At 41.0% G+C, this 25,007-nt stretch overlaps 1 long non-coding RNA gene across 1 annotated transcript; it reads left to right on the top strand.

Moving 5' to 3' along the window:
• Positions 1 to 1,661: 1,661 nt before the first annotated feature.
• LOC123033830 lies at positions 1,662 to 24,884 on the top strand. The gene is made up of 3 exons (XR_006416650.1): positions 1,662 to 1,783; positions 23,704 to 23,705; positions 24,867 to 24,884. It is a non-coding gene; the product is annotated as an uncharacterized LOC123033830 (long non-coding RNA).
• The last annotated feature ends 123 nt before the right edge of the window (positions 24,885 to 25,007 follow it).

Raw genomic sequence — 25,007 nt, forward strand, 5'->3', positions numbered from 1 at the left:
CCTCATATAGATGGCTTCACTGCAACTTCATTCTTCAGATCCTTCCTCAAGTTCCATCTTTTTGGTGAGACTTTAGGATTAGTCTCGTCATCCTTATTCCCAGTTCTAACCCACCTTAGTAGAGGCTAACAGCATTTACCCAATTTCTTCTTTCCCTATGCGTGACTCTCCCTCCCTCTGTTGTATTCCCTATTATCTACTTCATATTGCAAGTTTCTATTTACATTACCTGGATAACTACAACAAACATCATCTACACCAAGAGAGGCAACCTACTGCCCTCCAGACTATATGCAGCAACTCATAATCCCTAATCATTTGTCATGGTGGCTAGGGCAGATAGGACTAATGGTCTAAAATATCTGGAAGGTACTAGATTGTCTATATCTGATCAACACCAGTGGTATACCAAGCATTGTTGTCTATATTAGAGGAGGAGGAGGACAATGACAACAAAGGGTGTTTGAAATATATATATTTAAATATATCAACTACTCCAGATTTGTCCAGCTAATGGGAACATAGGAAGCTGCCATATATTGGCTGTCAGATCATTGGTTCATCTTGCTTTATACTGTCTTCATTGACAGACAGATGTTCTCCAGGTTCTAAGACAAAATTCTTTCGTAGTCCCTGGAGATACCCAAGACTGAACATGTGATTTTTGTGTGTAGAATATATGCTGCACCATGGTGCTATGATGCTACATATAAAGAATAATATTACTATATTTCAAAGTAGAAGCCAAATTGCTTCATGTCCATACTGTGTGTGTAGGATTTATACCCCACTATTTGACTAAAAACTGCACTCAGGGTGATGATTTTTAAAAAATCGAGAGATGTGAAAAACATGCTGTAATTAAAACATTAACCATCATCAAGTCAAAATTCATCAACATGAAGAACTAACAGTATCCACCAGATTAAAACCTTCTTCCACTTAACACCAAAAGCCTGCTGGCAGAAATACAACCATGATGGAGTTAGTGTGGTCTCTCTTGCCAGGAGATTCCAGAGGCAAGGGCAGCCATGGAGAAGGACATTTCTTGTGTTCCTGCCAAATAATCAACCATCAGTACTGCATTTATCATTACTGGGGAAGATGGGACACTGAAAGCTTGATATATACCATGGAAGTTTTTGTTTTAATAAGAGATCACTTGATTTATGGTGAGGGTGGGATTCTCTTGTTTTGTTAAATGGTGAAATAACAGAGAACCATTTTCCTGCTTCACACTCCAGCAGCAATAGGAAAGGCAAAGATAACAGTGGCTCCAAAAAAAAACCCCAAATCCTCACAATTCATTCCCCTCTATGCACGCACACACACATAACTGAGAGCACATCACTAATGTAGATTGTGTACAGTGTGGAATAGCCATTAAGGAGCAGCTCACACAGCTGGTTCTGATTTGATCATGACTGTCCCTTGAGAAGTCAAAGTCAGAAATGAAACAGTGGGTTGCAGGTCACTGAGTGCAGAGGCTAATGGAACCTTCTGGAAATGGCATTATGGGAGAAGAGGGATGGCCAGTGAGCTGCCTGAAGGAACACAGAGGACTTCCTGTTGGCAATACTATGGACAGGAAGTCAAAGCAAAGCTCTTGGGTTCACCTTGAACACTGAAATTTCTCCAGTCTTGAGATGACTGAAATTGTTTTTATTTTTTATTTTTATTTAAAGTTTTTGTATGCTGTCCCCTTGCTATATAGCCTCCGGATGGCTCACACAAATAAATAAATATAATACAAATATAGTTAAAGCCCGGAAACACCCCGGCTGTTAGCATGTAAATTTATAAGCATCATTGTATATGTTTTGTCTGTGTTTTTACTCATGTTGGCCCAATCTACACATTCATGGCAAGCAATTTTCTAAATATAATGCATTTTAAAGGTTGGTGTGCCTAGGATATGCATTTTTTTAAAATGAGAAAACCTTGTAACATTCAGCAAAGCTTGACAATCAAAGGCTAGCTGTTCATAGTGTGGTTCAAAAGTGGCATAAATGGTAAGTTTGCATAAAAATGTGAGATGAACACATTTCTACTCTTTTCTAAATTCAGTAGATCATTTCAAAGATGAATCTACATGAGAACATAAACCTTCTTCTCATCATGCAGGGAGCTCCAAATAGATAGGGCCCTGCACATAATCAGCTATAGGTGTGTGTGCCACAGAATGACACAAAGGAGATCTCCAGATGTTTTGGAGTTTAATTCACAACATTTCTGACCATTGTCATGTTGGCAGTGGCTTCTAGAATGTCCAGCAATGTAGGCTCTCCATTCCACTGATTCATTCAATGCAAGGCAGGCAGTAAACACACGAACAGGGAGTGGGGGTGACATGCATCTAATAAAATGAATAGTGTCCATGAAAGCTTATTCCACAATAAACTTGGTTGTCTGTAAAGAGCCACAAGGCTCTTCTTTGGTTTTGCTGCAACAGATTAATCCCTCTGCAGGTTGTTAGGAGTCTTTCCGCTTCCATTTTGTGTATATTTGTAACTTTTCCAAAGGCACCCTAAGACTTCTGTAGTCTCTCATCCAAGCAAGATTAGATTATTATTAAAACCTGTGGAATCCCCGCAGGGTTTAGCACCTCTCTGGAAAGTAGGGAGCATATAGCAATATTGCTGTACAAAGCTCTACGGCAGACAAGCAAGGGAGAGGAACAATCCATTCAAAGTGTATGCCTCTTTTGGAAACTCCCTAGTATTTTTCAAATAAAAATAAAAATCTGGCTTTGTTTAGACCTCCCTTGTACCCCTGATGAAAAGAACAAGTTTTTATTCATCGGATATTGATATCTCTCTCATCATCATCACCATCATCAATAATCACAATGTGTAGATGCCTTTGATATTCCAAAGACATCTGTGTAACCTGAGAGTTGGGAGTCTGAATTCAAAACTAAGTAATTGTAACCAGAAAACTCTGGGTGAAAAGAATGCTTCCATGCTTCATTTTGTATCTCTGCCATGATCAGTACATATGACTTTGGTTGTTTTCTTTCAGAGGATGGTCTTTTTATTTTAGGACAGAGACAGTAAGCACGAATGCTTAGACCAGATGCATCCCAAATCTGCATATGTCGGATGAATGTGGGCTGTGCCAATCCAGCACAGACATTTGTCATTCTGTAACAGCTGAATGCTCAAACTTGGCATGAGGGGAGAACTATATCTGCCACCAAAATTGCTCATTAGAAGTTGGCAAAACTTTGTCATTCCTTGGAAAAATACTGTGAGCATTGCTCTGCACACCCCCATAGTCTGTTTACCCTGCAGAAGGGGGCAAAATATGGGCATCAAATGAAAACACTGAGAAACAAATATAGAAAAATATAAAGATGTAATCATAGCTAAAGTGGATCCAGTGAAATCAGCAGGAATCAAGCTAGTCATGACTGCTGATAGGCAAAGAAAACTCACACAAGTTAATTATTTTCCCAGAAAGTAACAAACTCATCTATCTAATCCTGCATATGAACTCTCCTTTAATTCAAGATCAGGTACTTAGCATGCAAGTTTTTACACCTGTGCAATATCAAACTGTATCTTGAGAGCTGTCTTTTGGAATTGTACCATGTGCAATTCCATCATGTGACATCATTTTAGGTACCTCTTCCAAAATAGTTGCTTCCACATGGCCTTTTTCATGATGTTTACTCAACAATGCTAATCAGTATAGGGAGAAGGGAGGGAGAGGTTTTTACATGAGTGGATGCCACCTGTTTGGCTGTTTCTTCAAACATAATTGGTTTGTGGAAAGATTTCAAATGCCAACTTTTCCCTAAAGATTTTAGGTGACTTCATCACAGAAAAAGAATGCTGAACTAACCAACTCAGCACATGTGTGCTGTCACTCTCCTCCAAAGCCTCGAGTCTATTTCAGAATTAATCAGACTTTAGTCAGACAGCAATCCAAAACCTGCCACATAGTCGAGCATTATGAATGCATAAGTTTCAACCCAACAAGCTAACTGATTAAGATATCCAGCAGTGTTCTGACTATGTTGAGTCCCACTGATTTCAAGGGGTCTATTCCAAGTATAACCTGTACCTAACCCAGTGAAAAATATCAGAATTTGACAATAACAGTTGCGAACTGTACAGAAAACTTTGAGTATTAGGTGGTATAGAAATAAATAGTTGCTGCTGCTGCTGTTGTTGTTAATGATAATGATGGACATAGAATAGTAGAGTTGGAAGAGGCCATGAAGGCCATCAGGTCCAACTCCTTGCTGTTACAGGACACCAATTTACACCATCCCACTCAGGTGGAGACAACTTTCTTACTTGTTTTAGTCATTTCAAACATCTTTTGATTAGCCTTTTGCATCATATATAAATAGGAGAGAAAAGGTATCTCAGCTCCACCTGGAGCTCCAGCTGGTATGGAGAGCTACATCTTGCATCTTCTCACAGGCTGCCAAACAAAATGGCACTGAGCCACCCTCTGGCTGATTTCATAGACTTTTAATAACAGCCTGTCCAGATGCCTTGGCAGGCAGAGGGGAGTGGGATGGTGCCAGGTGCTTTGCTTGTGCTCCCAGCCTCTCTCAGTTCTCAACTACAGGGAGGACAAGCTTCTAAAACCACGATCCTATGTATGTTTAGATAGACAAAGGTCTGGTTGGGGAATGCTGAGAATTATAGGTCCTTTTTCTATCCAAACGCATAAGATTGCACCCTAAGTGCGCTTTCAATATGCCATAGGGGATGAAAGGGCTCTCAGAGCTGTCCTTTGAGAGCTGGTAGCTTATAGCTGTATCCTGCTCATTTTCATCATCTGTCTTTACTTCTGTGGAGAGGAATGGGCTATGAGGGGGGACCACTGTAGAGATGCCGGTCCTGGCTCTGAACTTATGTCAGAGGATACGCCTCTGCTGGAAGGACTGTCCAGTCCAAGTCCAGTTAAGGCTAAAGAAGTATCAGCAGGGAAAGCAGCCAGGCCTCAGAGTTGCCCTCTTGGCAGCAGGCAGAGCAGGATGAGCTCACCTGCTCACAGGTCTTTCCTCCGTGTGAAGGATTGTCTTTTCATTTGAAATATAGTCAATTATATATAGTTTAATAGCTCTATTGCTCTATGCTTATACATTATTATGCACATAACTGATCCCAACCTTTTTATCTTTCTTCTGGCAACACACTTCCCTTTTTTGGATGATGCGTATGTGACCCATATATTGTATGGGAGGGACATGCCCCACCTGAAAAAGATTTGAGAGACAGGACGGAGTTTATATTCCTGTGGAATCTTTTATGAGGAGCAAACATGCCAGATGCGGGGAGCTAATTCCCCTCATGAATACAAGCTAGGAGTCTGGCTGATCTAAGCTCAGAAGGGAAGTAGTAGAAAGAGAGGAGACATGCATATGATTTTTGGTACATAATTTACTTGATCAGAAAAGGGTACCTTTGAACTGCAGAAACAGGTAATCCACACAGGCAGAATCAAACTAGATCTTACACAACACCACTTGCTATGAGGTGCCGATGTTTCTCATTGTTGTGCCAATGAATTGCATACTTTCTTAAAAATAAGCTTTTTCTTCCATTCAGTTCTTATTGAGATACTTCAAGTCAACTGGTCGGAGCGCATGACCCTTCACCTCTCACTATTCACTGGCTGCATTGTGGTATTTTCTGCTGTCAATGGGTGGTCTCCGTAGACAGTGGCCACAGATGTCTGCTCCAGATAATCCCAACATTCAGCTAGTGGGAGGGGACCTGTCATGCACTTCAGTGAAGGGTGAAATATGTCGGCTGGGGGCAAGTGCTGAGGCTCCTCTATCAGCTATTAAGAATGATAACATTTCTAGTGTACAGGATTGCTTAGAGACAGGATTAACCCTTCCTCTATAGACCTTTATACTTGCTCATTGCCAGTATTGGTAAGTGCCACATACTGAATTTCATGTGAAAATATAGACCACTATTCCCCCCATGACCACTGTAAAGTCCCTTGAGCAGATAAGGATCCATAAAAACCAGTCGCCATATGCAAGTTCAATACCCACAGAGCATGGTGTTTACACTGCATGGCGATTGCCTCAGTCGCCTCTAACATAATGGCCAAGCCCTGCGCCACACTAGCTCTTCACAGCCAAGGAAGAGAAGTGGTAATCACAGCTGGATGTGGGGAACTTCAGAAGGCCAAATCCAGCCTTCTTGCTGTCCTAATCTGGCTTTCTAGGGTTCTCCAGCATTGGACTGGAGACCTGGGAGATCTAGGGTCTAGTCCCTGTTCAGCCATGAGGTTCATTGGGTGAGTTTGAGCCCGTTACTCATTGTCAGTCTCACCTAGCTCACAAGGTTGTTGTTGTGAGGATAAAAATGGAGTGAAAGAGAACCTTGCAAATCACCTTGCGCTCCTTGCAAGAGGAAAAAAGCTGGGATATAGATGTAGCAGCAGTAGTAATAGATGATGATAATGATGGTGATACTGCTAATAGAGATCCTGTGGAATTTTACCATGTCCAGAATTACTTGCAGTTCCCACTGGGTCAAAGTGTTTTCCAAATGCAGCCAGGACCTAATAGATGTTCTTGCTGGGTTTGGGAGCGTCTAGTAAGTCCCTTGGCAATATTGCACTCATCCGCACAAGTGTCTGTAAAATGCAGGCAAAGATCCAGTGCCACCCTATCTTTCCAAAAGTTGCATTTAAGAATGGAGATCGGTACTTGGTCCATATTTTTAAGCAAATCAGCTTAGTTTGTATTTCCTAGACTAATATGTCGGTCGGAACCACTGGTTATAGCACAGATAGCACACATTTCCAAATTTTGTTAACTAGTTTTCAACTCAGAAATTGCACACAAAAATAGATATTTATTTTATTTATTTTTCGGTTTATATCCTGCCTTTTTCCTACAAAGGGCTCAAGGCAGCTTACATCTCCTCCTCCATCTTATCCCCACAACAACAACCCTGTGAGGTAGGTTGGGCTGAGAGTCTGTGACTGGCCCAAAGTCACCCAGTTGGCTCCATGGCTGATATACTGGATAAAGTTGTGAACAAAGTGAACCAGGGTGTGTCTTCCAAAAGAGGAAGTGCTGTGCTCATGGAGGTTCCCTTTGCCCAAATGTTGAAGGTCCTCACCTCCCAACTCCATAGCTTGATCCATTCAGTAGGGCTTCCTGACTCTATGTGCAGTATTTTCAATGGAGGGTCTGTTGTGGGAAGGAAGGGATGAGGAAATCCCATTTAGTCAATTGATCCAGTATAAATCTAGATCCAACTCCAAATAGTAACCCCAAATACAACCCCAAATAAATTTCATTTATTTATTTCCATATTTCCCAATGGTTTGAAGCTCTGAGGACAGTTCACAACAATTCACAGCAATAAATGTGCATTTCTTCAGAGAGTCAGTGCGGTATAATTGTTAAGAGTGCTGGTCTGGGACTAAGGGGATCTGAGTTCTAGTCCCCACGCAGCCATTGAGACAACTGGGTAACTCTGGGCCAGTCCCAGACTCTCAACCCAACCTACCTCACAGGATTGTTGTTGTGGGGATAAGCTTGAGAGCAGGAGGAGCATGATAGAAGCTACTTTGAGTTTGTAGTAAGAAAAAAGTGGGAAATAAATCTAATAAATATTTGTGTGTTTGCTTCATTAAGAACTCAGAATGATGTGGAAATAGAATAGATTTAAGCTTGAATAAAGAAGAGAAGCTCTTCTAGCTTCTGATCCAATAATTTATAAAGCATCAGACATGTACTGGGAAGGACTGCAGGAGATGGTTTGACATCACCATTGGCGATGCATCCTATGGACTCCAGTAGCAGTTCCGGTCAGTGGACAGACTTGCTCATGCAGCTCATCTGAGCAGCCAGGTTAGTCTGTTTTCTTCCCAAGCACCAGGAGGGGAATGTAGTTCAGATCCATAAGGGTACTGTTCACTGCAAGAGAGGATGTGTGCTGACTCTCGCTCCCAGAAGCCAGGCAGTGCTGACTAAAGGAGTTGCCACTTAAATTAGAACTCATGGAGCCATATGTTTCAAACGGGTGGGTCATATTTTATTCAGAAATGACTGTGACTGGTTACATTTTGTGCTGAGCAGATGCATTTCAAGGACAATGTTGTTATTAGTGCTGATTTGTACATTGTTAACTTTGTCTCATATTGTATTTAATTTTCGAGGTGATGATTCTGAAACCACTGACTTTGCTTTTTCTGAGGACTAAGGAAAAGCCCCCCCCCCATCAGAATGTTTATTTTTCCATAAAATCTCCATTTTGCTACCTAAGGTATCCTCTCCCTAGTCTTGACGCCGATAGATTATCTACAGTGATTTCACAGTAGCAATTTCATGCCTGGTGATCAGAGCAAAAAAAATGTAGGCAACTTGTGAGTAGCATTGCATACTGAACAGATCTATGACATCAGAGCCCAGAATGATGTCATAGGAGATCTGCCAATGGCATCACAGTATTCACAATCTGAGGTTTATGGGCAGCTTTTAAGAAATTAAACACTGTCAGTTGTGTGCACATGAATGCCTTTTGAATAATGGTCTGCTAGAAGAACTTCAAATGCAACACCTGAGTGATTCCTTGGTGCAGAATTTGAATTTAGGAGGAGGCTATGATTTAAAGTATCTGTGGACAAGCATGACATGATGGCAGATGTTATCCACTGTTTTAAAGCTGAGCTTTGCCGGGGTAAAAACCTGGGGCAGGAGACACATCTGGGGGAAAAATAATCCCCAAATATTACTAGTCAGTAGCAAAAGCAACAACAACAAAAATCCCTTTTAAAAAACCACATGAACAAACTGTACTTTCAGTAAATAATTCCCCTACCAACATGAACACATCAGGAATAAATATATGCATTCTGAAACAATTTTCCGGCATGGATATCTGAAAGGTACTCCTAGATAAACATGAATGATTGGCAATGCAATACAGTGCTCTTATATATACTGGAGTTTGGTTAAAAAAAAAACCCTGTTTTTGCACAGCATGAAAAACTGGTCTTTCTTGATTGCAAAAGATAAACTAAAATCTGAATTTGCCTTAAGTTGCATTGGCTAGCTTCTACAACTCTATTTTATGTATGAAAGAACTTGTCCCAGAAGTGGTTTCAATGTACAAACCTAATTACTCATTTAGGTGTTTTTTTACCAAGTATCTTAGAAGCTGAACTAACCTACCAGGATTACACTACTTTGTAAACTGCTCGGAGAACATCAACTGGGTAGCAGTATAGAAATCAATCAATCAATCAATCAATCAATCAATCATAACAGCAATAACTTTTTCAGGTATGTGGGCAAAGTTGTAATGTTTGCTTTGATCTGCAGTTGCATTTGTCATTTTTTCAGAGGGGTACAGGGAATTTTTACTTCTACCCATCTGAATTTCATCTTCTCTTGCTCCCCCTTTCCTAGATTTCCTTCCTCTTCCCCATTTTCCCCTGCTTGAGATCTCATCCCTCTCCTTCTATCTGTAGCCACCATTATTCCTCCTCCTCCTCCTCCTCCTCCCACTGCCCACTGCTTCTGCCACACACTTGTCCACCACCCGCTGCCCCCAGCAGTTCTGATTCCCCAGTCTACCCAATTGATGGAAAACCTGTGATTATTTAGATTTATTTTAATGCACTGTCCCCACTATGCAACCTGTGGGGATGATCTAGACGTGAAAATGGTCCCTGGACCTCCCACTCCTGATCTAATGTTGACCCAGCATCAGGCTCAATAGAACAGTTCCTAACAGGAGGAATGCCATGAAATGCAAAACCAATGTAGTGAAAACTGTTCTGTTGATATGTTTTGATCCATTCCAGTTAGAGAGAAAGTCATATATTATTTAATTCTTCATTTTGTATTTATTTTCAACAAATACACAACTTTGGATCAAGGGAGAGAAGAGATCACATAATGTTTTCCAAAGAGAGCAACAGAGATGAGAACATAGCCTTTTCAGAAAATTGGATTGCATTGAAAAAGTATTAAATGTCCATTAAATTGATCACTTCCTGAAGGCTTCCAGGAATAGAAGAGGGATGCATGAAAGGTTAGAATAAACAAACAAACATTTGTAATTTTCTGAGGCCATGATGAACTAAGAAACAGGACTTTTACTCAGCCTGAAGGATGACTGAAAACCTGCCCAATACCCTCTCTTGACAGGTGTTGATAGAGAGCAGACTGGCTACCTGTATAACTGGATTTGTTATTCCCTGGGTTAAGGACAATCCTCGCGTTGAATGGGTGCCTTTTTGTGCATTGGTGTTCAACAAGATGCTCTCGGGTTTCATGGCTGTTTTTTTAACACAGTGCAAGAGATACTACTTTAAATCTCCTGCGGTGATATTTAACAGTGAGGTCAAGAATGTCAGGGCATGGGAGGTGGAAACAATAATAAACTTAGTACGATTAAGCTTAAACAGCTTGATGGTATCTGGCCTTCCATTTTCAGGGGGAAATTCTAATTCAGGGACTGTAAATCTGTTGAGAGAATGAGAAGGTAACTTGTAGCCTAAGAACACCTCCCAGCATGAGCATTTTAGAGCAAAAGTATTTGTTTTATGAGGCACAGGGCAAAAGGTATTACCAGCAGTGTTCATGGAATACATATTAAAACTGTCAGAAAACTTAGAAACCCACAAATTCCAGTGTGACAGTTCCCCTCGTCTTTTTGGATCTGAAGTTATAGCTTTTGGTCAATTGTTACAAGTAAAACATAACTGTACTCTGATTTGAACAGACTATTTTAGTAAGATGCATCTACCTACAACTGCACAAACTGCAAGGATTGTCTTAAATGAAATGGTCTGCCTTGAATGTTGCATTTCAAAATGTATCATTTTGAGTGGTGCTAAGTGGCATGGGAGTATTTTCTAAAAAATGAGAGTCCACATGACTCAGTTAAGGAAAGTTTGTTTGTTTGTTTGTTGTTTAAGGGCAGTTGTCTTAATAGTAGAGAACATGGTCACTCCTTTTCCATTGCTGATGATGCAAGCACAAATGAGGATCAATTGTAGATTTCCATTGACTATGGAAAAACTGAGAGTATGAGAAGAAAATCTTAAGTTCTTTCCAGAAGAAACTTTGAAATGTTCTTTGAAAATCAAACCATTTTCCACAGATTTGTAGGGATATAACACAATATCTGGCATAATGTGCAGATATGGAGTGTGGCATTTCAAACATCTTTCTTTACCATCACAGAATAAACAAGCTGCGAATGTTGAGAAGCTGCAGGGGCTTCAGAAAATCAAACCTTAAACAGATGGGCTCACCTTCCATTGGTCATTATGGCACAGCCCCCAGTTCAAGAAACCTCATTAAAACCTACTAGATTGCATCAGGATTCCACTGGATAAGCCAAATTGACGGACATAGACTTCCCTCTCTTAAAATATTTAAGATACTTAAGATGCAGCTCCTTCTTAAAATGCTACACCAAGTCCCTGCTAAATGGGGTGCACTGATATTGCCCAAACTTAGACAGAGGGACCTTACATGAGCAGAGCTCTTTTTCTCTGAGAAGGTAGATTCTTGATCTAACCCCGTCTTCCCTCTTCCAAATGGATACATACATAGCTGCACTGGAAAGTCAGCATGTGTAGTGGTTAGTGTTAGACTAGGACTCAGCTGATTTGTGTTCTGGTCCCCATTTGGTCTACTTTGTGCCAGACACTGACTTTCAGCCAAACTAAATCACATAATTGTTGAGGGGATAAAATGGAGAGGCAGAGAATTGTGCCTTGGGCTGCTTGTAGGAAAGGTGGGATATAGATGATGATGGTGATGGTGATGGTGATGGTGATGTAGTACCTGGCAACTACTACACACCGGAGTGATGACTGAACTAAATATGATAGTAATGCATCTTTAAAATTAGCGTGTTTTTAAAAATATATAGTGTCAACTAGGGGGTCATGGATGAGAAGCTGATATTATCAGGCTTACAACAGGTGTGCAGGGGAAATTTAACCTTTTCTTCCCCTGCTATCGTCCTGAGGAAGATCTTTCTTCTGAAGGTGGTGCTTACGTTGGGAGGGAAAACCCCTTTGGTGCCACCAAAATAATACCATATTTAGATCAGGATTTTCTTCAGGACCACAGCACAGGAGGAAAATATTAAGTTTCCCATCCACACTTGTGATAATCCTAATAAATATTTCCCACAGCCTGTGCCACCACCCCACTCATCCTATTGCCATTTGAAAGCAGAAACAAAAGCCAACCCTCGCTCGGCATGTTAAAGACAAAGATGCACTCATGTAGTGCATTTTGCATGGGAAAGCCACATCCCGAGTGAGAAGCACAGTGCAGGCCTGCTGTTCTTCAGCACATGGATGAGTGCATGGAGGGCCATGTGTGGTATCCCCACCCTAAACATCAAGCATCACTGCCTGGTGCCATTCTCTAGGACTCAGTGCATTGGGCTAAAAGTCTGAGAGGTACAGGCATGTCCACAGCATGGGATCCCTCCATGTAATAAGATGTCTGCAAGGCTGTAAATGGTTTGGACCCATGTTGCCAGAAGGACCGCCTTCATCTCTCCAGTCTATCACTCTGAAGTCCTCAACAGAGGCCCTTCTCATTTTCCTGCCACCAAAAGTGGCTTTGTTCATGAGTACAACAGAGAAAAACTTTTTAGTAGTGTGCATTCTTGTATGGAAAAGTTCCTACTGGGGTTAATTAAACTACTTCTTTGTAGGTCATCAGGATAGCTTTGAAGATCTAACTCTCCTTGCTGGCCTTTAAAAACAATCTGGACTGTTTTTTTTTTTTTTCCTTTAAGCACTTTTCAATTCTAGTTTTTGTTTTGTACTGCTTATATTTTATCCTGTATTATTTTTATTTTGTTTTATATGCTTGCCTTGTGAGGATTCTCATCTCAAAATAATGTTAAATTAATGAAGAAATAAGATTGTCCAATATCATCAGAGTGACTATAAATAAATTTGAGTAATATCAGGACTGCAAAGTCCTTGTTTCATTCAGATCAGCTCATAGCCATACTACACGTCGTGTACAATGCAAATTATATGCACTAGAGCTTTGGAAAGGGCCAGAAGCTGTCCCTTTCACTGCTCCGTTAGGGAGGCAAATTATATCTGGTGTGAATGTTATGATTTCATTCAGTGAGCAGCCAATGGTGGGAGTTCTCCTGATTTTCCATGGTACAACATATGGAGAGAACAGACGTTTTGCAAACTTTGCAGCTCAACGGAAGAAGTCACTGAGGACAAAGGGAATAATCCCATTGATTTCCACGGGCATTAGGTCAGGTCTTAAGTGCTTAGAAAGGGGGCGGGAGAGCTGCAAAATGTAGGAAAGAAAGAGATGAATCCCACTGGATGAAGGAAATGTGTAGATCCAAATGTATTGTTGATACAACTCAGTATTGACCTCTGGAGCTAGCATCCAAATTCTAGGGAGAGGTGGAAAGAGAGGCCTCCCACCCCTTCTGATAAGAATGGAGAGCTGTTTAAATCTTCCCCTCCTATTAGAATGGTTAAGACAGGGCTAGGGCTAGGTTTTCCCTAAAGGCAGAATGTAGCCCCTTGACTGGAATCCTGGACTAAACATTGTATCCATCATGTAAGAAATGGCTGGAAAGAGAGAGAGGGAGGGAGGGAGGGAGAGAGAGAGAGAGCACGCAAGCAAGCATGTTTTGCACAGAAACATGACAAACACACTGAGAGCCAGTGTGATGTGGGACTGGGAACCTGGGAGAACAGGATCCTAGTTCCCACTTGACCATGAAACCCACTGGGTGACTTTCGGTCAGTCACTCACTCGCAGCTTAACCTACCATGCATATTGCTGTTGTGAATGTAAAAATGGAGCAGAAGAGAACTACATCAGCTGCCTTGGGCTCCTTGCAAGAGGAAAGCAGGCAGGACATAAATGCAATGTAATAACAACAGTGGTGAAGAAGAAGAAGAAGAAGAAGAAGAAGAAGAAGAAGAAGAAGAAGAAATATAGAATTCCATAGCATATAGCCTTGCCTCCACCTAGCTCCAGGTCCCAACACCTCTCAGGTAGTCTAAAACAACAGCAGTCCTTTCCTATTGGTTTGGCCTGGCAGGAGCATAGCATTTCATCTACACCTATCAGAGAGAGGATTTAGAGTTCAAAGTTCATTTCAGGGTTAGAGGGGCAAAAGAATAGACACAACCCTTTCCTCCCCGTCTGTGGTCCAGTTGGTTGTTTTTTCAGTGCAGTGATCACCATAGCTTTTGACTCATAGCTGAGGCATGCTGGGAGTTGTATGTGTCTGTCTCAGCTGGCATAGGATTGCAATTTAAGGGAAGCAATGCATCTTGGGCACTTCCAAGTTTCACTGTGCTATAGTTGGGAAGGGCTGTTACTAAAGAAAGTAAATGTACATAAGTAAATGGATGAAACATTTTTAAAGTTCACAGCATGGCTCATTATGAGTGAAGTAGGTGACTTGTCATGAATGATGCCACAAGGAATTATCCATTTGGTGGTCATAAGAAGAAACTCCAAACCCCAAAGGTAAAAGCAGTGGAAACCACAGTGAGGGAAAGAATTGCATGTTCCTATTGATCCAGTGCCGCTATTTGACACTATTAGAGGGAACAGTTAGAGGGAAACTACTGGAGGGAAAAAATGACAAGGGCACTGTCTAAAATGGATGCTTGTAAGCCTCTGAACTCAGAGGATTATGGGCAGCCTATGAAGGGCAGGAGGAACACAAAGGCCATCTCCACATTCCCTCCACTCCCAACCTGCAGGTCAGCTAGAAGCCATAAGATCACCCTGCCCACATCCTCGCACCAGAACCACCATGTTGAAGGGAGACAATCAATGAGTTTGGAGCAAAAGTGTGTTTGTGTGTGGGTTCTCAAAGGATCATCCAGAAAAAGCCTCTTTTTAGAATTCATTACTCTCAAAATAAAGAAGTATAATTATTCTCTTTAAAATAGCTGCAAAAGGTTCTCATGTTAAAACACACTCTTCTAGTAAAGAAGTGTTCTGTTCCCATACAAAAAGGACTGCTGTTGCAGTTTTCACTTTTAAGAGATGGAATCCACAGAACATACTGTAGGTAAAACCAAAAACCACAAGAGAGTTCCCCCCTCCCCAAAAAATTCGAAACTGTAGCTCACCTAACTGCATTTCATCCTGAGGATTATTGTTTCCAGTGTTTTTAAGCAGAGAGATTTTAATTTGAAAGCCATGACTTACACAGTTTTACCCCAGACCCAAGGTCTGGCTTTATATTTCAGATTCCTCGTATGGAGGCTTTCAGCTGAAACTTTGCCCCAACATCTCACAGTTGATTGCAAAGCAGAGCGCCTGGGGGGCTCCCGGCTCAATACCTCCAGCGTGTTTATGATTGGCTGGTGTTTTTGGCTTTGCCACCTGGATTTATCAGGGCCCCCGAGCCACTGCTGGGAATGTGCCCTGGCTTTGCCCGGCTGCTCTACCCTATCACCCCGGCTCTGACAGATTAAAACACCACAGGGTCTTTTGGATAACTGACACATTCCTCCCCCATCTGACTCTGAAAGGACTTCATTTAGCAGCCCTGAAGTTTGGGCTTTTGACTGACAGATTGTGAAGGGGGAAAGTCATTCAGTTCCATTAAGCTCAGTAACTGCTGCAGAACAAAACACCTTTTAAAAAAATAAAAAATGAAAAAGGAGAATGAAAAAGAACTGTGGAAAGTGGGGGCATGAGCTTTAGAGAAAGAGTGGGGGTGGGTGGAGGAAAAGCAGATTCTTTTCAGGTTCAAAGACAGTCTTTCTCTTTGCATTCTGTCTATCAATTAGGGCAGCATTCCCAGAGGGAATACAGTCCAGCTCTCATTGGTGTCATTCAGCTGCCAATCTTCTTGACATGAACACCAAAGGGCCTCATGTTGCGCTGCGGAAGCTGTCTGTCAGGCAATCAGCAGCTGCTATGACATCATCTGCAGTGTTTTTCTAGGTCTATTATGGAATATATATATATATATATATATATATATATCCATCCCAAAGTGAGTCAGACCTTCCCCCCTCAGTCAGCCTTTCCACACACACACACACACGCATGTCCAACATGCATTTCTTTATAAAAGGAAAAACAGTTCTTATTGTCTTATTGCCTAGCTTCATTAAAGAAAATTGCAAATAGCAAATTCCATATGGAGGGGGTGGGGTGGGGAAGCCATGTGTGTTTGTGGTGGGGAGCAAGAAATCTACAAATCTTGACCCTTCCTAGCTAATGGTGGGATAGAGAGTATTTCCTTGGTTTTCTGTCAGCAGTGGCTTCAGCAGCCTAGCTCGTTTGTAAATCAGGTCTACATGTTTTCCCTAGCAAGATTTGAGTTATGGCCTAGAACATCATGCTGCAAAAATAAATCTGGTTTATTTGGTTCTTTGATGATAACGCTTGAGTTGCACTTCAGTACAACACTAACCATTTTTCAGGCATTGACTGGGTTCAGACACTCAACACTGAATATGGGTTTAGTGTGTGTTGTTGATATGTAGGGTGGTGTTGACACATGCATTATCATGTTGCTGAGCCCAGCTAGATAAACAAACCATGGCTTGTTAACTATTAACAACCCATAAAAGGAACCCATAGTTTGTTGCTAGGTTGTAAACTGTGGTTTTTTTCCATAGTTCATTATTTTGGCTAGATTCAGGCAAGATGACAATGACAACGCAATGTGGGTTGTTCAGTGACAACCCACACTCAACCTATATGCACTTGAGTCTGGGTTACCCTTGCGTCTTAACCCAGTCTTTGTTTCCAGGGATATGGCAAATCTGGTCCTGCACATTGCAGATTTCAGTCCCAGAACTCCATACATAAGCCTGAAGTTCTGTAGCTTTGGGGTATCCAGTGAGAGCCTCCAGCTATGCTCTTTGCACTCCCCAAATTTTATTTTGTTACCTAAGTATTATTACAATTCATTTTGTCTTCAACTGGGAAGATGGCATATATATTGCAAAGCAAAGTGCTTCTTTCATGGGTTCAAGGAAGTGGTTTTGTGTTTTGCAGCTCAGACTCCCCAGCAATTCTTGACTCATGGACAAGTTATTTTCATTTTAGTCTCACCAGTTCCCCTTCCGGGAAATGAATGTTTTGTATGCAGCCATGCCTATCATGACAGCCATTTTGTGAGAGTGCCCATGACACTTTCAGAATTGAAAATGCACTCACTGACACAAAAAGGTTGGGTACCTCAGTCTAGATGATGTTACACTAGACATGCGAGCACCGACTCAATACAGACAATAGCACAACTTGCTCCCCTTTTCCTTTACATGTCTCAAAACCAGCGTCACAACTCATCAGGCATATGCAAAAATCAGCTAATTGAACACTGATTTAGTTTTTCCCTCTTGCCCTTTCCCTTGCTTCAGTCAAGCTACCAGTGTTCTAAAGCAAAATCTAAAGCACAACATGCCTTTGCTTGAGCATTTGTTTAGTGCCCCCCAAAGCAATCGACTTTTTAAAAGTGAAAGGAATGCTCCATGAAGGTGGAGAGGAAGTGGCAATCCATATGCCACAAATGAGCCAATCCCGGCTTTCTACAGCCCGTTCCTGCCAGGAGCAAGTTTTTCCCTGAGGTTGATGCTGAAGGGTTGTTTGTAGGCATGTACAAAATGTACTGACTGTTTTCCCAGCAGGCTCATGTCTCAAATTAAATACTCCTATATGTAACCATAAATTAACATAGCTTTGTAAGTGTGTTCAGCATGGAGTTAGCACTTCTAAAAAACAGACAGGGGGAAAATATCAAGAGTGTAATGTCCTTAGCTTGGAGCCATTCTCTCCCTACTCACACTCACAATTTTTGTGCGTGTACATGCTCTCTCTCTCTCTCTCTCTCTCCCACACATACACACACACACAATGAGATCTCATACAACACTTGCGTTTTAGCAGTAACTTAAATGTCTTAGTAGCATATACATATGCTTTGAGAATCTAGCTATAGGGTCTGGATATCTTGATTTATTATCATGTGCAGCATTTCAGCATTTTGCAGAAAGTCCTCTAAATTGTAATCAATTTTTTAAAGAGAAGTACTTTAAAAAAAGTGAGACAGACAATTTAAACACTGGAGGTATTTTAAATTAGTGTAACTTTGTATGTTGTGATGATTTATATTCTGTCCTTCAGTTTACAGTGAAACTCCCAGAATGGCTTAAGTAATAAAATAGTAAAACATAACAATTCTTAAGACACTGGTTTTTTTTAAATAATAAATAAATGCTGTAATTAAGGCAGCAGAAAGCATTGTTTTAAAAACCAATGTTATAAAGAAAGGAATGAAGATGACAATCTAAAGGACCAAAAAAATAAAAAGATTTTCACCTGACATCAAAAACTCAAAAGAATTAGCACCAGCTAAAAAGAAGTTTGGGGTGAGAGTTTCAAAGATAGGGTACCATCACCAAGAAGAACCTGGAAGTTATGTTTAACTTGGAAAAAAACCCCAATTCCCAACAGTTCAGCATTCCAGCACTTTTCATTTCTTTCTAAACATTTATCCAGATGACCAATCCATGTGTGCACCGAATACATTTTTAATCTTTGTAGGCTAATATATCACACAAAGACCAATTCAAAGACAGCAAATGATTATAATAAATAGAAGTTGGAAAATTATTCTTGATTCAATTAAATCTACTCAACTATTACATGAATCAGTGAGACTTCCAGTGAGTATGTATGGGGGGCGGGCACTGAATTAGATATTTTTAAGAAGTCATTATTGACTGCAATTCTTTTAGCATGTCTTTCTCTCTGGGATGTATGAGTGTTGTCACAGTGCTGTTCAGGAAATTTAGTGTGCTATGGGGGAAGGCACTGCATTGCCTAGGCAACCGTGGGCAGGAATAATTCATACAGCACCAAGGTCCAAAGCCATACGGCAAGAACTGGGAAAGCCAGGCCTGGGGCCCAACTGAGCCCTCCAGTTGCCCCAGTCTGGCCTTTTGGCATTTCCCCAGAGAGCCGTGTCTGCTTCCCCAGTCCCAAACCCTTTCGTGGGCTTTTATTCCATTTCATCCTAAAAGGATTAACATTCCCCCTATTAAGGCTTAGTCACTGGCAGCAAGAGCTTTAAGCTACGATATAGTGGCGTTTCGCCTTGCCCCTTTTGCCTATGGCTCTGCCTCTTTGCCCCCCAGGATCACCACCCCTGTTATGTACACCCCAAGAGCTTCTCCAGATATAAATTCATCCCTTGAGGTGAGAGACATTCAACATCCTTCCCACAAGGCTTTCCTGCCTGCCTCATCCATCTTTTGCATAAACAAAAGTACCATCAAGCATATACAAATATAACAGTATTTCCTCCAATGCAGACAAAAGGGCTTGCAACACCTTCTCACCACCCGCAACTAGAAAATTCACCTAGATCCAGCTCAGTTGCAGGGTTGTTCTTTAGTTAGGGCAGGATCTGATCAACCATCTCACCTAACCATCCAAATGGGAAAGAAAGCAAAACCAGCCAGTATGTCCATTCTCATTCTGAGCATGCATCAACAAGGTCTCCTGGGACCAGCAAAATGAATGCAGGCTCCACAAACAAAAAACTGGCACATGAGCTCACAACAACTTCAGTTTTAAATGATCAGAGGAAGCCTTCCAAAGCAATGGTGCTCTGTTCAGAATGTACCTGGATATTAGGAGCTGGGGAAAATTGCATTCTGAGCCTGCTAATTTGAAATCTGGCAACAACACAACATGTAGCTGTAAAGTCCACTAGATGATGAAAAAAAAGACCCTTTTAACACAAATCAACCTGAATTCAGCACATGTATGCTACAGTGTTAGAACGAAACCATACCCTTCTTTTAAGATAAATATGATTGACTGTACTATTACCATAAAATGAAAACAGCCCCTAAATTTAAATAAGTTTAGGCATTGTGACTTTACTCCAGGCATTCCATCTGGCTCCTGTCGACTTTACTCAAATGAGTTAGGTAGATAAATATTTCTTGTCTACATGGTAAATACATCTTAGAAGGACATTACAGGAGACATAAATTCTCTGACTCCTGATTTTCTCTTTGAAAAATCAATTCATTTGGGATACAAGTAAGTTTGCTTTTCCCACAAGTAGCAATATGAGTAAATGTCAAGTGAATTTAAATCTGCTAAAAGTTCATTGGAACATATTTAATCAAACTCTAAAATCATAAATGTTCATTTAAATTCACTTGATGTTTACAGATTGTTCTGACAATTCAATTTGCATATACTGTCAAGGAAATGACAAAGCAAACATGTGCCCACAGAAATGGCTTGGTATTTGCAAATGTTATTAGTTTAGGAAAGACATTTAATCGCAGGCTTGAGTGAGCAAACATTTGAAGTTGAAAGTATCATTTTAACACAGTTTGATGGTAAGAGGCTTCTCCTGCCTTCCCTTGAACAGCCAGAATGCCTGCTGAAATTAACACAGCTCATTTCGAAGTCAGCGTTTGAGTTTGACATGTATTTCTCTGACTGTTTTTCCATGTTTGTGTCTGCATGTGAAGCTGGAAGAACCTCAAGAGGAAATGGCTTAAAAGAAAGCTTTACATTCAAAGGGATAGTGTGTTCCTGTCAAAAGCAGTCAACAGATGCTTGAATTGTCAGGCTGCTGTTGAGAGAATGGCTTTTCTTTATGCATGCAGTCACTCCAGAACTGTACTTTAGAATAAATGGTTGATGCTTAAAGTTGCTTCACTGTCATTGAAGGTCCTGGAAGTAAGTATGGATGAATCTGCCCATTTCAGTTTCTCTCCACTTCTCATTTTTCCAGTCATAAATAATGTTCATGCCATTTTCACATCAGTTTGAAGTTATTATGCTTTTTACATGAATAATATTCTTGCATTTCTGAGCACATATTTAAACAAACAGAATTTATATGCAATTTCACCTAATATACTTATTCTGTTTCTGAATGCTCCTTTCATTAATATATATCTATATATTTGTACATATATTTTTATGAAGGATACTATGAAATCCTCCATATTTTTGACTGGAGGATTCTATCATAACATTCAGAAGTAACTGTCACCTATATTTTAGTATATTGATTATGAATTTGGTTGCATTAGGGTTCCATGCAATCAATTTACTGCAGTTTAATAAACCTGGAGGAAAAAGCATTTTGGAGCAGCAGTTTTGGCATTAGAAACCAAGAATTAGTGTGGCATGAGAACCAGCATGGGGTAGTGTTGGACTGGGACTCAGGTTCTAGTCCCCACTGAGCCATGAAACTCAGGATGGCTTTGGCCCAGTCTCTGTTCTCAGCCCACCTGATCTCACAGGCTTGTTGAGAGCATAAAACAAAGGGGGAGGATTACATAAACCAGCCTGGGTTCCTTACAGGAAGAAGGGTGGGACAGAAACATGATGTGTAGCCAGCCATGCTGTATTCTAAATCATCTTGAGGGTACCAAGGCAGATTGCTCTGCTGAATATTGCTCTTTCTGATACATTTGTTGCAGGATTCACTGTGAGACAAGGTAGACTGATTCCTTTTCAGTTGGAATCCTTTTCCATCCTAAATACTTCTGTAGGGTAGCTAAAGGAAGGCCGGAAGCCATTCGGAAATAAAAATGGTGATGTTTCTACCTGAGAAGATAGCATCTCCTTCAATGAACTCTACCTCTCTTTCCTTTAAACCATAAAGAACCAGAACATCTCATGCCACAACTTTGTCACAGTCAGTTCCAGGCTATAGCGGAGGCGGTAAAAGTTTGTCCCAAGCACTCCTTCCTGAATTCAGATGCTATTCATCTGCCAAGATTCTTCCAAAAAGTTTGAGATGGGATACTAAATCAGTGTCTGGGTCAGCTGTGGTATATTTAGATGCTTCATCATTCACATTTTCAATACCCAAATTCATGGATTTAGAAAGCAATCCTATGGCCCCTAGATAGCATCTAAGAGGTGACAGAATAAGTTGGGTTCCCAGTCTGAGATCAGAGATCACATTCTGGTCTCAGAGCTGGGAATCTATGTTCCAATCTCCACACCCTTGCAGCCCATCTGGAAAGATCCACACCAGCTGCCTCTCTGAGGTCAGGAGAGTGGAAACATGTGCATTTCAGGGGTTGAATAGAGGTCTTGGGCCACCAGTATTCAAACTAGCTTGATGGCACTCTAATCTATTTCCCTCTAATGTCAAAGTACTTCAGCCGAATGTCTGAAAATGGCCATCTAGTGGAAATGCAGAGTAGGAGATGCAAGGCAAAGATCTCTCCAGCTGCTCCAGCTGCTCTGCCTGTAAACCTCCAAGTTTGTGAGTTGCAAGAATTGTGGGCTTGTGCCCTTAACTGCATGCATTTGGTGCTGTGCCAAACCTGCTCCTGCCTTTCTTCGCTTCCCTGAAAATGAGTCCATTTTTCTGCTTCCTTCACAGAAGTAGGTAGCAGGAATTCTTCAGCATGAAGGGCTTTAGGGCTTCCCTTACTCTAACAAGGCAGCTGAAATTTCGCTGCACTCTCTCCTTTGAATTTAAGTCCTCTCCTCAAGTTCTTTTATAGCCTCTTCAACCACTTGTACTTTCTGAAAAGCTCCCAGGGGGACTTCAGTAGGACTTTCATCCTTGGGCCTTTTTGGTACCACTACCTGCTAAGCGCCAGGAGTGAGGTGTTTCCTTTTTGCTGTCAAAAGGATGCAAGCACCACTCTCATTTTACCGTTCCCCATGCAGAGAGAAGCGTGCTCCTTTGCGTGCCAGCAAATCTGGTGCCTGCTCTGTGAGCCACACACCATCCTTCAGTGGTATGACGAATGGAGAGTTCCTGTTGTTATCTCTGAACACTGATGGGAGATAACAGCAGGGATTCCCCTTCACTGGCCACTTCTTATTCCAAATGAGACTCTGTGCAAAGTCCGAAGGGACGGAGCTGTCGCGTGGAGGAGCTGCTCCTCCAAGGAAGGACCAAGGGGTGTGCATGGTTTGCAAGCTACTCCTTGGGCAGCAAGCAGCAAACAAAGGAGAATCCTATTGTTGTTTCCAATCAGTGATCAGACATAAAAGCAGGATTTCCTAGTGGGAAGGGGTAAAAACCTTTGAGGGCTGGGTTAGGCCCATAGACAGAGGATTCCCATTTCCACTGTAGAGTTTCTAACACTGACATCGGATTCTGTGATGTGGGGCTTTTATTATTCCTACCTTCTGCATCATTCATGGAATTTTACAGGGGACCCAGATATGGGATTTTACAGGGGATTCACTCATAACGCATGTTTTCACCATTTTTTTAAAATTTTCTACCTGGATAATCCATCAAAGACGAAAAGATGGGATATTTGCACAATGCCTTTTGGTAGCCCTCCATGTGAAAGCACCCATGGTTAAGAAACACCACATTGCTGGGGCCACTATATATAAGGAAGTAATTTTATTTCTTTTATTTTTATTGTGTATATATAGACTCAAGCTGGGTGACATGACCAAAATGTAGTGTTTTAATATGTCAGTGCACCAGAGGATTATTTTTCTAGGAGGTTTCTCTTTGCAGGGAGGGGGAGATGTGGAGGGAATGGGTTTCTAAGGTTTTCCATAAGATGAGAAAGCCAAGACTTTAGTTGTGATGTGGAATAAGGTGAACTTGTGTTAATTGTATTTTCCATGGTTCTCTATGTCTAGCTTCATGCTTTGTAGTTGCAAAACATGTTGCTGTGTTCCTGTTTACAAAGCTATAATTTAAGTGACAACCCTTTTGCACGCAAGAGGCGTCATTTGTCAACTCTGTTGTGGGAATGAAGAAAAGGGGGCAGGGGAGGCTTTCTGTAGTCCTTTCAAAGGTCTGCATTTGAAATATAATCTGAAGCCATGCATCAATCCCTTCACTCTTCGCATCTGAGCAAAGGCATGGACATCTGAAAATAATACAGGCCCCGAAGCAGAATATACATCTGCCTAGAGACAGAGACGTGATTATTTTCACTGGTGCATGAGCCTGAGCTTTTACCTGAGGCAAGAAGTGTCGCTTATCAGCCCACCGTGAAAATTGATCACACATGTTTTCTGAACTCTTCTGTGGCTGGGATTTGACAAGGTCCCCCAAGCCTCCCCCACACACACACACATTTTCTGCAAGCCTTTTTTAGATTACCTCACACATTTCAAACCAAGCTTTAAAATCCTTATTCCATTAGAGGAACAGCACAGCAATGATGAGAAAACAACAAGAAAGAGGAAATTGTGCAAGGCCTTAAGGAAAACTGCATTGTGGCATTTTTAGATGGTTTGTTGGAACAAGGGAGGAAAAGCATTCCAGTTTATACTGAGTTGGGAAAGGAAGTCTGTCGAGTGACGCAAAAAAAGTACAAAGGGCAAAGATGAAAAAAACAATTCTTCACTTTTGTAGCTCTATTTTAGAGTTCTTTAACCCTGGATCATGAGAAGGGGGCAGTATCCTGGTGTCCCACACTTCCAAGCCTTTCCTAGAAAACTTACATTGCTGAGGCACATCCAGGCAAACAGTTTCTAGTGCTACCAATTTACGGACAACATGCAACAGCTATTTATTGATGACTGGACTGGACTGGACTGAATTGAATTAGTATGCCACCCCCTTAGCCATAGACTCTCTGGGCAGTTCACAACATAGAATGCTGCAATTAAAACAATGAATTGAAATACATATCATAATAAAATATAATAACCAACAATACAGAATAAAAGCAATAAATAAAATTAGTAAAATAAAATGAGCTAAATAAGATAATATAATATGATATAAGAAGGGGACATAAAATTAAGCATTCAATATATTAGACCATTTAAAACAACCTGAAAGGCAGATAAAATAAAAAAATATACATAATGGAATTAAATAAACATTATTTGGCTATAAAATCATAATATAACAGCAGCAAGTAACAATATACAGACAATTAAAACCATTAAACCAATTAGCTCACCTGCCAAAATGGATGCGAAATAAAAACACTTTTAATTGATGTCTCGAATAAAGAGATGATACCCGCCAGATCTTGGATGGAAGCAAGTTCCATAGCTGGGGTGCTATTAT

This window comes from Varanus komodoensis, unplaced genomic scaffold, assembly GCF_004798865.1.
Source record: "Varanus komodoensis strain SLA01 unplaced genomic scaffold, ASM479886v1 scaffold68, whole genome shotgun sequence".
NCBI classification, from domain to species: domain Eukaryota; kingdom Metazoa; phylum Chordata; class Lepidosauria; order Squamata; family Varanidae; genus Varanus; species Varanus komodoensis.